At 32.5% G+C, this 19,048-nt stretch overlaps 1 protein-coding gene across 3 annotated transcripts in view; it reads right to left on the reverse strand.

The window, feature by feature from the left end:
• Positions 1–19,048, reverse strand: part of LOC110453940 (protein NDNF-like) — a 110,854-nt gene that overhangs the window by 73,377 nt on the left and 18,429 nt on the right. The window contains exons 1-2 of one of the 3 annotated variants that reach the window (XM_021503189.1): positions 6,427–6,525; positions 2,475–2,574 (exon numbers count right to left, since the gene is read on the reverse strand). The gene's annotated coding sequence lies outside the window, so the exon portion shown is untranslated. Of the gene's footprint in view, positions 1–2,474; positions 2,575–6,214; positions 6,326–6,426; positions 6,526–19,048 lie in introns of those variants that run through there. The other 2 variants (XM_021503191.1, XM_021503190.1) reach the window with 2 other exon arrangements.

Consider the following 19,048-nt stretch of genomic DNA (forward strand, 5'->3'; position numbering starts at 1 on the left):
TGTCACAAGATGCAGAATTACCATCATCTGTAAGCAATCATTGCATTCACATGTGTTTAGATAATCATCGATGGTTGACATATTCTCTTAATGTATTACTTTGAAAATAAATACGTGTCACTGTAAATATGCATCTAACTGCAGATTTTTTTTTTATATATTTTCATAAGTAACCGAACTAAGGAATATATAACCATAATCTAAATATGTCACATCAAACTACCCCCTTCCCTGATCAAAAACACCAAACCACACATATATCGGTAGATTCTACATGTATCAAAACTATTTTGAAATTCACGGATCACGTGGTATTCTGAATCAAAGTTTCCTGTAAAACTTTGTAAGTACACATGTAATGATATTAATAGTAACATACTTCCTGAAATTAAATGAATGCTTTTAATAGTAGTATAATGACGGGTGTCACCATGGCCTGGGGATCGTTACGATCTAGTGCAGTCATAAAATTATTGTAATTTAAGTGTCTATATAAACACACCTACACAGGAACTGTTTTACTATTGTAGTCTAATGTGCGTGTAGACTGTCAGAACGTTGTTGTCTCAACAGCGGCGACTGTACCAGTCCTCCCACACAAATATCCCACGAGCGCTCGCACGTGTCCCCAATGTTATATACCATGTTTGATACTGTCTATTTATAGATCTGCTAAATGTCAACACTCAGCAGTAAATCTTACTTCAATTGCTGTGATGAACGTCGTGTCCTTTCCGGTTCCTGATGGAACACTGAATTGCATGTTGCCTGACGGGGGTGTATATCGATATCGCGTGATCACTATACAATTATGATTAAACCTACTGTTGCTGTAATTTGTGTTATTGATAGAATTAATTACAACATTAATGTTTTAAGGTTCATTAAAACTTGTTTTATCTCTAAGGTTGATAAATGCTTAGAAGGTTGAATCCTTAAGGTTAACGAATACAGTGTTGAATCTTAAAGGTTGATTAATACAGTGTTGAATCTTTAAGGTTATTGAATAAAGTGTTGAATCTTAAAGGTTAATGAACACAGTGTTGAATCTTAAAGGTTAATGAATAAAGTGTTGGATCTTAAAGGTTAATGAACACAGTGTTGAATCTTAAAGCTTAATGAATACAGTGTTGAATCTGAAAGGTTAATGAATACAGTGTTGAATATTTAAGGTTGATGAATACAGTGTTGAATCTTAAAGGTTAATGAATAAAGTGTTGAATCTTAAAGGTTAATGAATAAAGTGTTGAATATTTAAAGTTAATGAATAAAGTGTTGAATCTTAAAGGATAATGAATAAAGTGTTGAATATTAAAGGTTAATGAATAAGGTGTTGAAGCTTTAATATTAATGAATAAAGTGTTGAATCTTAAAGGTTAATGGATAAAGTGTTGAATCTTAAACGTTAATGAATAAAGTGTTGAAGCTTTAATGTTAATGAATAAAGTGTTGAATCTTAAAGGTTAATGAATAAAGTGTTGAATCTTAAAGGTTAATGAATAAAGTGTTGAATCATTAAGGTTAATGAATACAGTGTTGAATCTTTAAGGTTAATGAATAGAGGGTTTACTTTTAAGGATGCTGTTGAATTTTGAAGGTTGATGAATAACGGATTCGATTAAGGTTGATGAATAAATGATTGAATCCTTAATGTCAATGAATGCTTCTAAGATTGAATCATGACGATTGATGAATGCGTAATAGATACCGTCATCCAGGTGATAGAATTTTAGATAGAAATTTAAACTTAATATAGTATCCTCAGTTAAAACATTTCGCTGCCATTGTCATTATCACTCTTGAGAAATATTTGTTGTCGTCACTTTCTACAGAAACGTTCCACAGAAATAACATCACGTGATGCATTTAAAGAACCTTTACGAAAATAGGGGACAAGTTGCACGGACCAAACATGACACCTATACACTGTAAGTCATATACTGTATCAATATTGTTACCCAACATTAAATTCACATCATCCAAATTCAAAGCCAAAAAACATCTTTTGTTTCTACAAGATTCAGGTTAAACTATATTCTGGGTCGCTTCCTCGCCATAACAACTGATGCAGTTATACTGTTTATCTTGATATTCATATTTAATGTTGCTTAAAGGTTATATTGAGTTCTTGATATTGATGTGTGCGTATATGGAATTTTAACATTGGCTGATTAAAGAATTACAACGAATCCTGAAGATTGGTGAATGCATCTATCGCATTCTCGAGGTTTTAAATGATGTTTTAAAGCTGGGGAATACTGAAAGTTTGTTAAGGTTGGTGAGTTGATAATATGTGGAAGGTTTGTGAATGGTTCCTGTTAAGGAACGCTTACAAGGAATCTTTAATTACATAAGTTGGTTTGTGCTTATATAACATTCTATCAACTGATGAATGTTAATTTGAATTCTGAAGGGCAGCAAGGAAGTGCTTATATGTTATTTGTTTGACAAAGACTGATAAATAGTGTACATACCTGGTTTTGGTTTGTTTGACACCGAAGTGCTCTGTCAGAATATCCAAAGTTCCCGGATGTTGCCTCTAAGTGATAAATCGACATCTACGGGCTCCATGTCCTGCAACGAAACGTATCAAAAATGTGTCCAAAGGGATTTGAATATTTAACTCTGATAATTGTGATAAAAAAAAAAATAAAAAAAAATTGTTCGAACATTTCAACGTAGTTGTCCATTCTAAATATTTACTATCCTAAGTAAATATGCCGTCAACAGATGGTTTCACTAATGTTTTTTGCTTACTAAAAAAATAGTAATGTTTGTAACATCCACTGTTTCACGTTTCTTATGTATTAAAAGCCATACTAACAAATGTACCCTCACTCCTGGGGTATAAAGTTCATCAGGAGTGGTCGATACCTTGTAATCGGAAGCATGACCTTATTTCTCAAAGTATCAATTTGATGACTTTTAGAAAGGTGTAATCTTAAAATTTTCCCTTGCAGAAGTTACCTTTAACATATTTTCATGTTCATGAATGGTAGAAAGCAAATTGTGAATAAGATGCATATGCATTAAGTTATAATAATTGTGGTTTTATTTTACAAAAATGTTTATCTACTCCAAAATGTCTCATATTTTTTCAAATTTATTCCATTCCGGATTTGTTTGCATTTAATCACCATCCGTAGCCTACACGTTTTATACAGGTACAGAAAAGGTTTTACAACTTTAGAATGTTTTATTGGTAGCATATGTTCATAGTTTGATCTTTAGGAATAATGCATTTACTTTTATACATGTCTTTACAAATCTGAACAGGATTAAATAACATAATACTAAAAAGAGTTTTGAGGTAAGGTCCTTGTTACATTAGTTAATAATGATAGCCCGAAGCCATATAAAACCAACCTAAATCACTGTAATGCTAAATATCCAATTACACACTAAGCAATAAACGCAATTTGATTTATTCTTTTTTAACCTACCACACCCAAACTGAGTTTCGATTAATAGTACTGCTCAAAACTATCAAATTAAAATGAATTTGTGTCATAAAAAAACAGATAAACAAATTGTTAATGCAATTCCGAAATTAGGAAAGAAACCCCCTTATATTATCTACAACATCCAACATAACATTTATGAGACATAAAAACACGTTTATGTTTGTTCTGGGTCACAGTAGAAAACGAAAACTATGTGTAAGTGAAACGACGCAATATTTTACCGCTGCACTAAAGACCGAAAAAAATAAACCAAATGGGTGTTACATATGCACCGACGTGGATGACATGCATTATAATATGTATATAAGTAAGTATATAGCATCCGTTACGTATTACTTATTCCCTAACTTAACATGGCCTTAGGTACACAAGGTTCATTTTGATAATAAGTAGGCACACGCCTAGTAATGAGAAGCATTGCTACTTAAGATCTATGAAGTCCTGGTAAAGATAAGTGATTTAAGCAACCTTTCTGCCCAGACAACTGGTAAGGTTGAATGTCTGTCTGTAGTCGTCTAAGTCATAGTTAATGTTACCTTTCTGTATGTAATTTCAAGATGAAGAGGTCGATAAACTCCCCCGTTGTTAATTATTTGTTTAAATAGTATATGAAAAAGTATGATTGACTAGTAACGTGTACATACGTTTCAGCGAATCAATTTACTGTTGGGGAATAGAAAGACGTACTTATGGTTATCGGCAAATGAAAAAACATATGAATTGCTATACAATTATGAAGTCATGACGGTGTCATAATGATGTATTGCTCTTAAAAAGATTGCGGTTTTGCAATTAGACGAGACGTGTTTCTAGTTATCAACGTAAGACAACTGCCATCAGGACAGTGTTGTACATGTACTATCATATGTGGTTGTATCACCAAGTGGGTGGCTGCTATAACATTTCATTGTCCTTACCGATATTGTTACTGAAATAAAAGATATTGAATTATTGAAGAGTTTAATGGTAATCTACCTCCCGTCCTCACGATCCATTGTTAATTTAACGACTAGACCGAGCTCTAACTGCGGGAAAACTTAAATTTGTCTTCATCACGAATAATCTTATACAAGCACAACATCTAGAACAGCGGCATAAACGTACCGTGACAGCCAGTCTTCGTTCTTAATATTTGTCATAGTTGTATGAAAGTAGAAAGAAATTTGCTTTCGATCTTTTAATATATTTCTGTAATCTTGAATCGTCAAATTGAACTTGAAATATATCTCTTTAGTTTCCCAAATAAAATAACTTCTCCTCACAAAACTATGGAAACATCATCGATTGTTCCTTATTTTGAGACAATCGATCATTTATTTAGACATATCAATAGTTTTATCTTATTCAGATATTATCTGTATTTTGTTATTATGATATAAGATATCTAAGGCTTTAGCTTCATTAAGATATGATCTATATGTTGTTATTCCGATAAAATGACATTGAAATTTAGATTAAAATGTTTAAAATAAAATGCATTGACTGTATTTCATTAAACACAAGCTTGCTCCGAATATCATTATTTCCTCGGTATATGTCAACTACTGACGGACAAACTTACAACACTGCGTTACCAGAGATGGAACTTGATGAAAATCATGGGCAATTTTTATATGTGCCATTTTGATCTCATTTAGAAATATGACATTATTTTGTGTGGTATGATGGTCGATGTTTTTTTTTATTATAGTTATAAGTTTGACTTGTTGTTTCATTGTCACTACCGCGGTTCTAGATTTGAGGACGTGACATTACTTAAGTTAAAATACACACTACCATCTACTACAGGGAGTATTTCAAAATATGCATCATACTTTACCATGGGGGAGAGTATATAAAAAGATAAAAATTGTTTTCAATTGGGTAGGTATCAGCATTTGACCTTTAGTCTATACCATACATGTGTTTTATCAGACGTCGATGCTTTTGTGAGAACGAATACACCATCGAGTGTGCGTAGCGTTCAATCGGATATGTACGTCCGCGCAATAAGCAAGTGCCATGTTCGACGTCAGATAAAAACGGATGTATGGTATTGTGTTTAAGCCATACCTTCATTAGTTCTTTATATCAATATCGTATTTCTACAAAACAGTATGCATCCGTATTGGTATTCAATCTCTTTCTCGAAACTTAAACCGAATAAAATATGACGTCCACATATAGCATGTTACTGTAACATATTATGGCGCTTGCTTTTTCGGAAGTTATTTCATTCTTCCATTAGACTGGTGCTACAACTGATGAGGATTAGCCAGAAAGTAGTTCTCGCTACCATGGAAATACGACGTCTTGAATGAACCTAGTCCTGCTGGGCCGGACATAAATGGTTATTTGGAAGAAATGGCGATATTACATTGATTACTAGGGAACGTCTTAATAAATAAAGCATAATATTTACACTAGTATCACGACATCATGTTTATCATGGAATCAGAATTTAAACATTGTTTACCCGATAAATTTCGCGCTGGATTAAAAATTCCCTGTTTGAAAATATCATTGATGGTTCTTGCCCTTGTGGTTTGCTTATATGCAGGTTTCCTCATATGCTTTCTGTACACCTCAGAAACCAACCGTAGAACCTATGTTAGGTCTATGTCAAGATATTGATATGCTCGAACTGTTTGTTTATCGTTATTTACGAAACATAAGTCGTTTATAATTTACAGTGTCTCATTAGTTATATGTATATCTTCCACACTCGCTCCCTCGCCTACCAGCTTATCAGCATCGCCAATCGTACTTACGACCTAAATAAATGGAGATGTAGACCAAATGATTTAATCCTGTATCATGGTGTATATGCCACATGGATGTGTATATATTGAGGCTAGAAGCTAAACCCCAGTTCCATCAGCACATTGCTCCTCGTATATCCCAAATAGCCAGCTCTATCAAAACATCAACACATTCGACAGTTAATCTGGCCAGATAAGCTGCAAGACAACCGGTAATTTACCTTCAAGGTTCAGGGTTAATCCAATAGAAATACTGTCCTTAGCTTACAACACGTAAAACAGATCTAACGCAGTGCCAGCAGAACGAGGATGGTTCTAGAACAATCAACTATTTACGTACTCAGTGATATCTTTCACAACAACTATGAAACGTTCATATAAATACAAATAAAAATGTATCGACGATATCAACGTAGTAATGATGATATAACTATATATAAATAGACATGAGCAATAGAAAACCTGTAAAACGAAAGTAGAAATATCTGAATATCTCTTTAACTAAACAGGTAGGCAAAATTTGACGTCCATAAACTTGACAGTGATTAGGACACGACAGAAATATGTTAAATATGTTTAGAGTCACTTTATGTAATGATAACATCATTAGCACGGTTCTGATTTCTGTATATGTATACACACACTGCTCATACAGCGTAATTCATCGGTCATATCATGTAAGTACTAGTATATATTAAATCATATAATTAACCTGTCAGTACTAATACACAGTAAGTATTCTGTCTCGATATGTAGGTACTAATGCATATCAACTCATTTTCTTGACATGTAACTGTTCTGTTTGAAACGGTATGCACGCATACTTTTAAAACATACAGTAACTAAAATTATCTTAACATGTAGATATATATACTTGTAAACTTGTAGGTACTAATACTGTCTAAACATGTAGATACTAATATTGTCTAAACATGTAGATACTAAAACTGTCTAAATCTGTAGATACTTATACTGTCTAAACCTGTAGATACTAATAATATCTAAACATGTAGATACTAATATTGTCTAAACCTGTAGATACTAATACTGTCTAAACCTGTAGATACTAATACTGTTTAAACATGAAGATACAAAGACTGTCTAAACATGTAGATACTAATACTGTCTTTACCTGTATACAACTAATACTGTCTAAACATGTATATACTAATACTGTCTAAACATGAAGAAACTAATACTCTCTAAATCTGTAGATACTTATACTGTCTAAACCTGTAGATACTAATACTGTCTTTACCTGTATATACTAGTACTGTCTAAACATGTAGATACTAATACTGTCTTAACATGTATATACTAATACTGTCTAAACATGTAGAAACTAATACTGTCTTAACATGTATATACTAATACTGTCTAAACCTGTTGATACTAATACTGTCCAAACATGAAGAAAGTAATAGTGTCTAAACCTGTAGATACTAATTCTGTCTAAACTTGTAGATACTAATACTGTCTTCACCTGTATATACTTATACTGTCTAAACATGTAGATATTAATACTGTCTTAACATGAAGAAACTAATACTGTCTAAACCTGTAGATACTAATACTGTCCAAACATGAAGAAACTCATAGGGTCTAAACATGTAGATACTAATACTGTCTTCACCTGTATATACTTATACTGTCTAAACATGTAGATACTAATACTGTCTTAACATGTATAAACTAATACTGTCGAAACCTGTAGATACTAATACTGTCTAAACCTGTAGATACTAAAACTGTCTTTACCTGTATACAACTAATACTGCCTAAACATGTATATACTAATACTGTCTAAACATCAGGAAACTAATACTGTCTAAATCTGTAGATACTTATACTGTCTAAATCTGTAGATACTAATACTGTCTAAACCTGTAGATACTAATAGTGTCTAAACATGTAGAAACTAATACTGTCTAAATCTGTAGATACTTATACTGTCTAAATATGTAGATACTAATACTGTCTAAACCTGTAGATACTAATACTCTCCAAACATGAAGAAACTAAAAGTGTCTAAACATGTAGATACTAATACTGTCTTTACCTGTATACAACTAATACTGTCTAAACATGTATATACTAATACTGTTTAAACATGAAGAAACTAATACTGTCTAAACATGTAAATACCAATACTGTCTAAACCTGTAGATACTAATACTGTCTAAACCTGTATATACTAATACTGTCTAAACCTGTAGATACTAATACTGTAATACTGTCTTAACCTGTACAAAACTAATACTGTCTAAACATGTAGATAATAATACTGTCTAAACCTGTAGATACTTATACTGTCTAAACCTGTAGATACTAATACTGTCTAAACCTGTAGATACTAATACTATCTAAACTTGTAGATACTAATACTGTTTAAACCTGTAGATACTAATACTGTCTAAACATGAAGATACTAATACTGCCTAAACCTGTATATACTAATACTGTCTAAACATGAAGAAACTAATACTGTCTAAATCTGTAGATACTTATACTGTCTAAACCAGTAGATACTAATACTGTCTAAACCTGTAGATACTAATAGTGTCTAAACATGTAGAAACTAATACTGTCTAAATCTGTAGATACTAATACTGCCTAAACCTGTAGATACTAATACTGTCCAAACATGAAGAAACTAATAGTGTCTAAACATGTAGATACTAATACTGTCTTTACCTGTATACAACTAATACTGTCTAAACATGTATATACTAATACTGTTTAAACATGAAGAAACTAATACTGTCTAAACATGTAGATACCAATACTGTCTAAACCTGTAGATACTAATACTGTCTAAACCTGTATATACTAATACCGTCTAAACCTGTAGAAAATAATACTGTCTAAAGCTGTAGATAATAATACTGTCTAAACATGTAGATACTTATACTGTCTTAACATGTAGATACTAATACTGTTTAAACCTGTAGATACTTATACTGTCTAAACCTGTAGATACTAAAACTGTCTAAACCTGTATATACTTACACTGTCTAAACCTGTAGATACTAATACTGTCTAAACCTGTAGATACTAATACTGTAATACTGTCTTAACCTGTACAAAACTAATACTGTCTAAACATGTAGATAATAATACTGTCTAAACCTGTAGATACTTATACTGTCTAAACCTGTAGATACTAACACTGTCTAAACCTGTAGATACTAATACTGTCTAAACATGAAGATACTAATACTGTCTAAACACGATATACTAATACTGTCTAAACATGTAGATACTAATTCTGTTCAAGCATGACGATACTAATACTGTCTAAACATGTATATTCTAACACTGTCCAAACCTGTAGATACTAACACTGTCTAAACATGTGAATACCAATACTATATAAACATGTGGATACTAATACTGTCTAAACATGTGAATACTAATACTGTCTAAACATGTGGATACTAATACTGTCTAAACATGTAGAAACTAATACTGTCTAAATCTGTAGATACAAATACTGTCTAAACCTGTAGATACTAATACTGTCTAAACATGTGAATACTAATACTGTCTAAACATGTAGATACTAATACTGTCTAAACCTGTATATAATAATACTGTCTAAACCTGTAGATACTAATACTGTCTAAACCTGTAGATATTAATACTGTCTAAACATGTAGATACTTATACTGTCTAAACTTGTAGATACTAATACTGTCTAAACCTGTAGATACTTATACCGTCTAAACATGAAGATACTAATACTGTCTAAACACGATATACTAATACTGTCTTAACATGTAGATACTAATACTGTCTAAACATGAAGATACTAATACTGTCTAAACCTGTAGATACTCATACTGTCTAAACATGTAGATGCTTATACTGTCTAAACACGATATACTAATACTGTCTAAACATGTAGATACTAATACTGTCTAAACATGAAGATACTAATACTGTCTAAACCTGTAGATACTCATACTGTCTAAACATGTAGATGCTTATACTGTCTAAACACGATATACTAATACTGTCTAAACATGTAGATACTAATACTGTCTAAACATGAAGATACTAATACTGTCTAAACCTGTAGATACTCATACTGTCTAAACATGTAGATGCTTATACTGTCTAAACACGATATACTAATACTGTCTAAACATGTAGATACTAATACTGTCTAAACATGAAGATACTAACACTGTCTAAACCTGTAGATACTAATACTGTCTAAACATGTAGATGCTTATACTGTCTAAACATGTATATACTAACACTGTCTAAACATGTAGGTAAAAATACTGTCTAAACATGTATATACTAACACTGTCCAAACCATGTAGATACTAACACTGTCTAAACATGTGAATACTTATACTGTCTAAACATGTGGATACTAATACTGTCTAAACATGTAGAAACTAATACTGTCTAAACATGTAGATACAAATACTGTCTAAACCTGTAGATACTAATACTGTCTAAACATGTGAATGCTAATACTGTCTAAACATGTAGATACTAATACTCTCTAAACCTGTACATACTAATACTGTCTAAACCTGTAGATACTAATACTGTCTAATCCTGTAGATATTAATACTCTCTAAACCTGTAGATACTTATACTGTCTAAACTTGTAGATACTAATACTGTCTAAACCTGTAGATACTAATACTGTCTAAACATGTGAATACTAATACTGTCTAAACCTGTAGATACTAATACTTTCTAAACCTGTACATACTAATACTGTCTAAACCTGTAGATACTAATACTGTCCAAACATGAAGATACTAATACTGCCTAAACCTGTAGATACTAATATTGTCTAAACCTGTAGATACTAACACTGTCTAAACATGTAGGTAAAAATACTGTCTAAACATGTATATACTAACACTGACCAAACCTGTAGATACTAACACTGTCTAAACATGTGAATACTAATACTGTCTAAACCTGTAGATACTAATACTGTAATACTGTCTTAACCTGTATAAAACTAATACTGTCTAAACATCTAGATAATAATACTGTCTAAACCTGTAGATACTTATAATGTCTAAACCTGTAGATACTAATATTGTCTAAACCTGTAGATACTAATACTGTCTAAACATGCAGAAACTAATACTGTCTAAATCTGTAGACACTAATACTGCCTAAACCTGTAGATACTAATACTGTCCAAACATGAAGATACTAATACTGTCTAAACACGATATACTAATACTGTCTTAACATGTAGATACTAATATTGTCTAAACATGAAGATACTAATACTGTCTAAATCTGTAGATACCTATACTGTCTAAACCTGTAGATACTAATACTGTCTAAACCTGTAGATACTAATAGTGTCTAAACCTGTAGATACTAATACTGTCTAAACATGTGAATACTAATACTGTCTAAACATGTAGATACTAATACTGTCTAAACCTGTATATACTAATACTGTCTTAACCTGTAGATACTAATACTGTCTAAACCTGTAGATATTAATACTGTCTAAACATGTAGATACTTATACTGTCTAAACTTGTAGATACTAATACTGTCTAAACCTGTAGATACTTATACCGTCTTACCATGAAGATACTAATACTGTCTAAACACGATATACTAATACTGTCTTAACATGTAGATACTAATACTGTCTAAACATGAATATACTAATACTGTCTAAACCTGTAGATACTAATACTGTCTAAACATGTAGATGCTTATACTGTCTAACCACGATATACTAATACTGTCTAAACATGTAGATACTAATACTGTCTAAACATGAAGATACTAATACTGTCTAAACCTGTAGATACTAATACTGTCTAAACATGTAGATGCTTATACTGTCTAAACATGTATATACTAACACTGTCTAAACATGTAGGTAAAAATACTGTCTAAACCTGTAGATACTTATACTGTCTAAACCTGTAGATACTAAAACTGTCTAAACCTGTAGATACTAATACTGTCTAAACCTGTAGATACTAATACTGTCTAAACCTGTAGATACTAATACTGTCTAAACATGAAGATACTAATACTGTCTAAACACACAGACATGTAAGTATTTATTCACAATAGCTGTGTCCAAACATGTTGGTATGAACACACATTGACACTCTGATATGTATCTACATGTAGGTAACACTAACTCTCGGTAGTTTGATTGCATTACATTTTAATTACATTACAAGTTAAGGAGGACAAGATTTATATGTCCTTTATAAAAAGGTAGCAAAAGATAGAAATTCGGAAACAGGCATCTGTGCTAATTTATCTTCATGATTGTCATGCATATATATATATATATATTATTTGATTTTCATGTGTATTACGATGTTCACGGAACAACAAACAGAGTTGTTGATACAGAACGCACGGATGGGCGAATTTACCTTCCTACCTGATGTTTGTACAAGCATGCATTTGTTCTGCACGACTTCTTCAATTCTTTCCTTTTTATAAACAAAACTTCGAATGGTCGGCTTTAAACCAACATTTCGTCGAAGCTGTATCAAGTGTGAAATACAGACAGCTAACCATCCTGTATGGGTAAGTATTTGTATATTGTCTACAATACATCAGTCTGGGTTCTCCGTTAAACTTTTTCGTATTATTTCTTGAAACATGAAGCTTCACAGACCAATGTATCAGTAATTACTGAAGAGGTGAACAAACCAGCAGGGTTATCTCCCCCTCCAGTTTATATTAATTTGTATGTGATAGATGGCGAGTGTTTACAAGATTAGAGAGGTCAGACAAATAACAATGACGCGTGGTACTTACCCTGGGCAAGTACCAAACAACCGCACGAGTAAATGAGTTCAACGAAAGAACACGGTTCCAATTTCAATCGACCTTTTTACAGGTCAAAGTACGAATGATGCATATTCTGTTTACTATGACGTCATACGTGAAAACTGTTTTGAATGATTCGCTTTAGTTTTAGTTTTACACAGGAGCGACACACAAACACATGATAAGCTATACTAATCTGGCAATAAAAAGGATGTACCGAGTGTTGTTGTAATGAAACGCATGAAATTAGCGAAAACCATCACACGAGAAAGCTTAATGTTGTTCTTAACGTCTCTATGTAGATTATGTTTACATGTTTATGTCAGTCCTATCTCGGACACAATTGAAACGAAATCTTACAAAATAAAATAACAATATTAGCCGAATTTTACTAGGGGTATATATAGTGGAACGACGTCTCTTACCGAGGGTTAGCATAAGTTAAATTATGGGTTATATTACAATCAAAACACTTCAGTAACCAGCTGGTATCTGTGACGTCATCAAATGCATGATATAATTATCGTTTACGGGATTGCATGTGTGTGTTAGAAGCAATGGTAATGTGGTTATGCTTAAATTGTCATAACAATGTATGTCAAGTGATTATGTACATGAACAATCATTTTAGTACATAAAATATTTATGTAAATTCCTTAAAATTAGCTTCATTGATGAAAAAGCGAAAGGCGATTCATAAAGTCTGAATGTTTACTTACAATGAGGTCATACTAATAAATGTAAGATATAAACGAATTAATTTGATCTTTAATAATGAAAGTTTTAAACTAAAGAATTAAGCTAATGAAATAAAAACTCCCTCAAAACCCTTCACCACGTGTGACAAGTGTGACAAGTGTCATGACGCTTCCTGTCAAATCTGAAAACACCTATTGGTGACCACTGATCAATAATATAATAATAATGGTAAATAATAATGATAAGTATTTAATTATAAATACTGCAATTATAGTGTTGGAGAACAGGTTATGATTTTCAAGGAGAAAAATCTTGACTAAATCTATTAAGTTTACTTGTCAAGAGCACGCATCTGTCCAGAAAATTATCATACTAAAAGAAGGCACTGGAATAGCGAATCAAGACAAAAGAACCAGATATGAACAGAAAAATATCCGTGTAAAAATACCAAGAAAAAAATGCAGCAATGGCAAGCACATTACTCTTGAGCTTAGACTAAGCACCACATTTATAAGTAAACAAAGTACTACAGTGTCATGCACATTTAATTTTTTTAAGTAGACCAAGCACCTCATTTGTAAGTAGACAAAGTACTGCATTAGTTAGTATATAATGTACTACGTTTGTTAGTAGACAAAGAATTGCATTTGTTAGTAGACAAAGTATGACGATTGTTAGTACACAAAGTACTACATTAGTTAGTAGACAAAGTACTGCATTTGTTAGAAGACAAATTACTACATTGGTTAGTAGACAAAGTACTACGTTTGTAAGCAGACAAAGTACTACATTTGTTAGTAGACAAAGTATGACAATTGTTAATAGACAAAGTACTGCATTTGTTAGTAGACAAAGTATGACAATTGTTAGTAGACAACGAACTTCATAGGTTAGTAGACAAAGTACTACATTTGTTAGTACACAAAGTGCTACATTTGTTAGTAGACAAAGTACTACATTTGTCAGAGAAAAATTACTACATTTGTTAGTTGGCAAAGTTCTACATGGAGTAGGTACATTTTGATAGACAAATTGCTTCGTTAAGAAGGTATATTTATAACAGGACAAAGTAATACACTTAGCGGTTATATCTCTTAGTGCAAGTTTTCATATTTTAATACTCACATTCTGCACAGTAAGATTAATTTCGACACTTTGAATGGTCAACAGAAGTGGGTTTGATAAATGAAGCGTATCGCTAAGGGAGTATACAATATGCTAACAAGGAATTTAGAAGAACAAATTTTATAGTTTCGTCCATTTCATTATAAATAATATGTGCACACAATAAAGTTCAAATTATTTCTCGAGTAGTCAACAATTACCATGAAATATAATCTTTGTTCAATGTTATTGGTAAACCTGTACAGTAGACCTAGCCAACAAGAACATTCGGTCATTACAGAAAGACCCTTTACTTACATTAAGACACGAGGCCCTAAAGTGTCAAGATAGTCTGAAATGTTTTATATCTTTCCTAGATTTGTAATGAAAAAGCTTCCACCTTCAAAGTATATAGATTTTTCTATTTTTATAATGAAGCAACCACATGTATCTACTTGTTTATACTGCTATATGTACCGTGTGTCTGTATGGTACTTCAGAGGACACGACTTTAACCCCGACTGCCCAGTCGTACACCATATGGGTGTCCTCACAAGCCTTTCCCGCGTCACCAGCTGTAGCTCCATATAAACTTCAATGAAAACGCGGCCGAAATTCACAAATTGTGATGTAAATTCAAATACGATGTTCGGTTTATTTAATTTCATATATACAGTTATTAGATAAATAACAGTTTTAAATAAACATGATGAAATAATGCACCCTTTTTCTTACATTTGTTAATATAACTGAACTATCTATATAAACAATCTTATGACTATCATCGAGTGCTACATGTAGCATCTAACTGAAATACTCGTCTGTTTATTAAATCGATGTTAGGAGCATCATAGCAATACATGGGTAAGTCATTTACATCGTATAAAAACACATAAATGAAAATATATCCGCCGCCACAATTTATTTTAATATAATTGTTAAAATAAAGTCCCCTGAAACGTGGAATGGTAGGTGGTTTAATATATATGCAAAAAAGCACATATTATGACAGAGAAAAAAATCGAGAGGTTATACAAAGTTGTATAAGTAGAGAAGATCTGCCTCGTGAGAGTTGTATAAGTAGAGAAGATCAGCCTCGTGAGAGTTGTATAAGTAGAGAAGATCAGCCTCGTGAGAGTTGTATGAGAAGAGAAGATCAGCCTCGTGAGATTTGTATAAGAAGAGAAGATCAGCCTCGTGAGAGTTGTATTAGTAGAAAAGATCAGCCTAATGAGAGTTGTATAAGAAGAGAAGATCCGCCTCGTCAGAATTGCTTAAGTAGAGAAGATCAGCCTCGTGAGAGTTGTATAAGTAGAGAAGATCAGCCTCGTGAGAGTTGTATAAGTAGAGAAGATCAGCCTCGTGAGAGTTGTATACGTAGAGAAGATCAGGCTCGTGAGAGTTGTATAGGTAGAGAAGATCAGCCTCGTGAGAGTTGTATGAGTAGAGAAGATCAGCCTCGTCAGATATGCTTAAGTAGAGAAGATCAGCCTCATGAGAGTTGTAAAAGTAGAGAAGATCAGCCTCGTGAGGGTTGTATAAGTAGAGGAGATCAGCCTTACGAGAGTTGTATAAGTAGAGAAGATCAGCCTTACGAGAGTTGTATAAGTAGAGAAGATTAGCCTTACGAGAGTTGTATACGTAGAGAAGATCAGCCTCATGAGAGTTGTATACGTAGAGAAGATCAGCCTTACGAGAGTTGTATAGGAAGGAATCTCAATCTCGTGAGAGTTGTATACGTAGAGAAGATCAGCCTCGTGAGAGTTGTATAAGGAGAGATGATCAGCCTCATGAGAGTTGTATTGGTAGAGAAGATCAGCCTCGTGAGAGTTGTATAGGAAGGAATCTCAACCTCGTGAGAGTTGTATAAGAAGAGAAGCTCAGCCTCGTGAAAGTTGTATAAGTAGAGAAGATCAGCCTCATGAGAGTTGTATAAGTAGAGAAGATCAGCTTCGTCAAAGTTGTATAAGAAGAGAAGCTCAGCATCGTGAGAGTTATATAAATAGAGAAGATCAGCCTCGTCAGAGTTGTATAAGAAGAGAAGCTCAGCCCCATGAGAGTTGTATAAGTCGAGAAGATCATCCTCATGAGAGTTGTATAAGTTGAGAAGATCAGCCTCATGAGAATACATCAGCAGAGAGGCTAGAAGCTATGCACAGTTAGTCCCCTTATGCACACGAATACTTTGTAGTTGGCAAAGATCACGTACGACCGCCGACAGTAAGAAGATATGGTACCATGTTATAAAACATCTGTGTTTTCAGTACCTTGATAACGCATAAAACAATCGGTCTAATGTATATTCCATTTTTCTCGTAGAGCGACTTCCTGGCGATAACTTAAGAAATATTAAACATAATTCTACACGCCATTACCTATTCGTAGCTCGAATTTAAAAGTATTTCGCCATAATTAATGGATATCTTGTTGAAATACTAACCTCTGTTTCTAGTGTCCCATGGCACTTTACCAGCCTTTCTCGATGCATTATCTTATTAATACAAACAACTCGGAATTGACATAGAAAAAAACGCCTTCGTAACGTAATTATATTTAGGTATGTTAAGCATTCTTTTTCAAGTTGAAGATACAGTGTTTGGTTTTTTTTTTATTTTTTTTTTTATCAAATACGATATTTCATAGATATGTTTTTGTTTACAGTGATGACTCTGGGAGCGTAGTAAAGTAAGGTTTGTAATACTCCGATAATCATTAAAACGACATTCCACAAGAAAAGCGAAATTGATAGTAGGTAAGGTTTAGCCACCCTCAAGATCTCAACTATATAAAATGTGTGAGCCTTACGAAAGAACGACATGGTAAGATAAAAATAGGTTAGTTTTAATCTTTAGGATATTTATTGAAAATGACATAATTGGAAGGGTATTGATAAGTGCGGACACACATATTTAGATAATAGTGAAGTGAGTTGTTGTTCTTTCAAATTTTGTATAATGTTCTTTACCATGTTTGCTGTTTCATTGTATATATTTTAGATACGACGCTCTTTTTTTGCATAATCACAAAATTGAAACGAAAATATCCTCGTGTTAAAATACCGAATAATTACAAAATTTGATTTGGTCAAGGTCTATGGAAAAGTGCCTATGCTCCGATTTTTCCTATCGGTTGACATAGTTTGCTATCCAGAGATACGGCGTGTAACTTAATATATAGTTAAATGTAAATCCTTTACACTTTGCATACATTTGTTTGTTTGTTTTCTTTGTTTTCTTATCGATTCTGTTTGATAACGTAGGAGGCTATCTTTAATATGTTACCTAAGTTATCTTAATCATACATGTCATTCTGAGTTTCTCTCTCCTTTAACTCATCAACCAAGAATACATTTTAAAATTAATATAAAAGTTCCTCACCATTCTTTTAGAAATTGTATCAGGTGTCAATTTATGCTCCATAGAAAAATGTCCATTGATTAAAATATCAAGGAGTTTCGCACAGTTAAAAACTGATAAAAATACATCTCAAGGTGTTGAATTATAAAAGAATATTCATGCTTTATATCGCAATATTTACTGATTGATAGGATTAAATTGAAGTTATATGTCGTTTGATGCTTTATTTGACCTTGAGTTGATAGAATATCATTTTTACTTATCTAATTATAACTATAAATATCAATAGACACAAGTAAGGTATTATAAAATAATCAACACGTTTCTAGGCTACTTGCATGTTCAAATACATACATTCTAATATCTCACAGAACGCAATATATCCGATGCGATTATTGACGGCTATGACAAGGTACATGATGAATTACTGGATTACGTAAAGTGTGCTGCAAAAATTAACCTGCTAGATGTGTTACTATCATGGCATGCCAAACAATGTTTTCAATTGCGCCGGGTCTCCATCTGGTGTACATGTTGGTTCTGATCACCTTATTGGCAAACCTTTTCATCCAGATGTTAATTTACAAATTAGAGAATCGCACAGGTCGACTTATTTTGCGTTCATGCTGAGCACGTCATTGATGACGTCGTTTCCTTTTAATTGACATATATAACAGCAATACTATCTATTACTCTTAACTAATTTGATAATAGCTCGTTCCTGGATATTAATTAAGATCATTTCAAAGTGTAAATATATTTTTTACATGTCTGGAGAAACTTATATTGAGGCTATCCCTATTTCAATATATGATATATATAAGAAGACATACATGGACCAGAGTTGCGGGTTTTAGTCTGAAAGGATATTTCAAAGATT

This window comes from Mizuhopecten yessoensis, unplaced genomic scaffold, assembly GCF_002113885.1.
Source record: "Mizuhopecten yessoensis strain PY_sf001 unplaced genomic scaffold, ASM211388v2 scaffold7547, whole genome shotgun sequence".
NCBI lineage: Eukaryota > Metazoa > Mollusca > Bivalvia > Pectinida > Pectinidae > Mizuhopecten > Mizuhopecten yessoensis.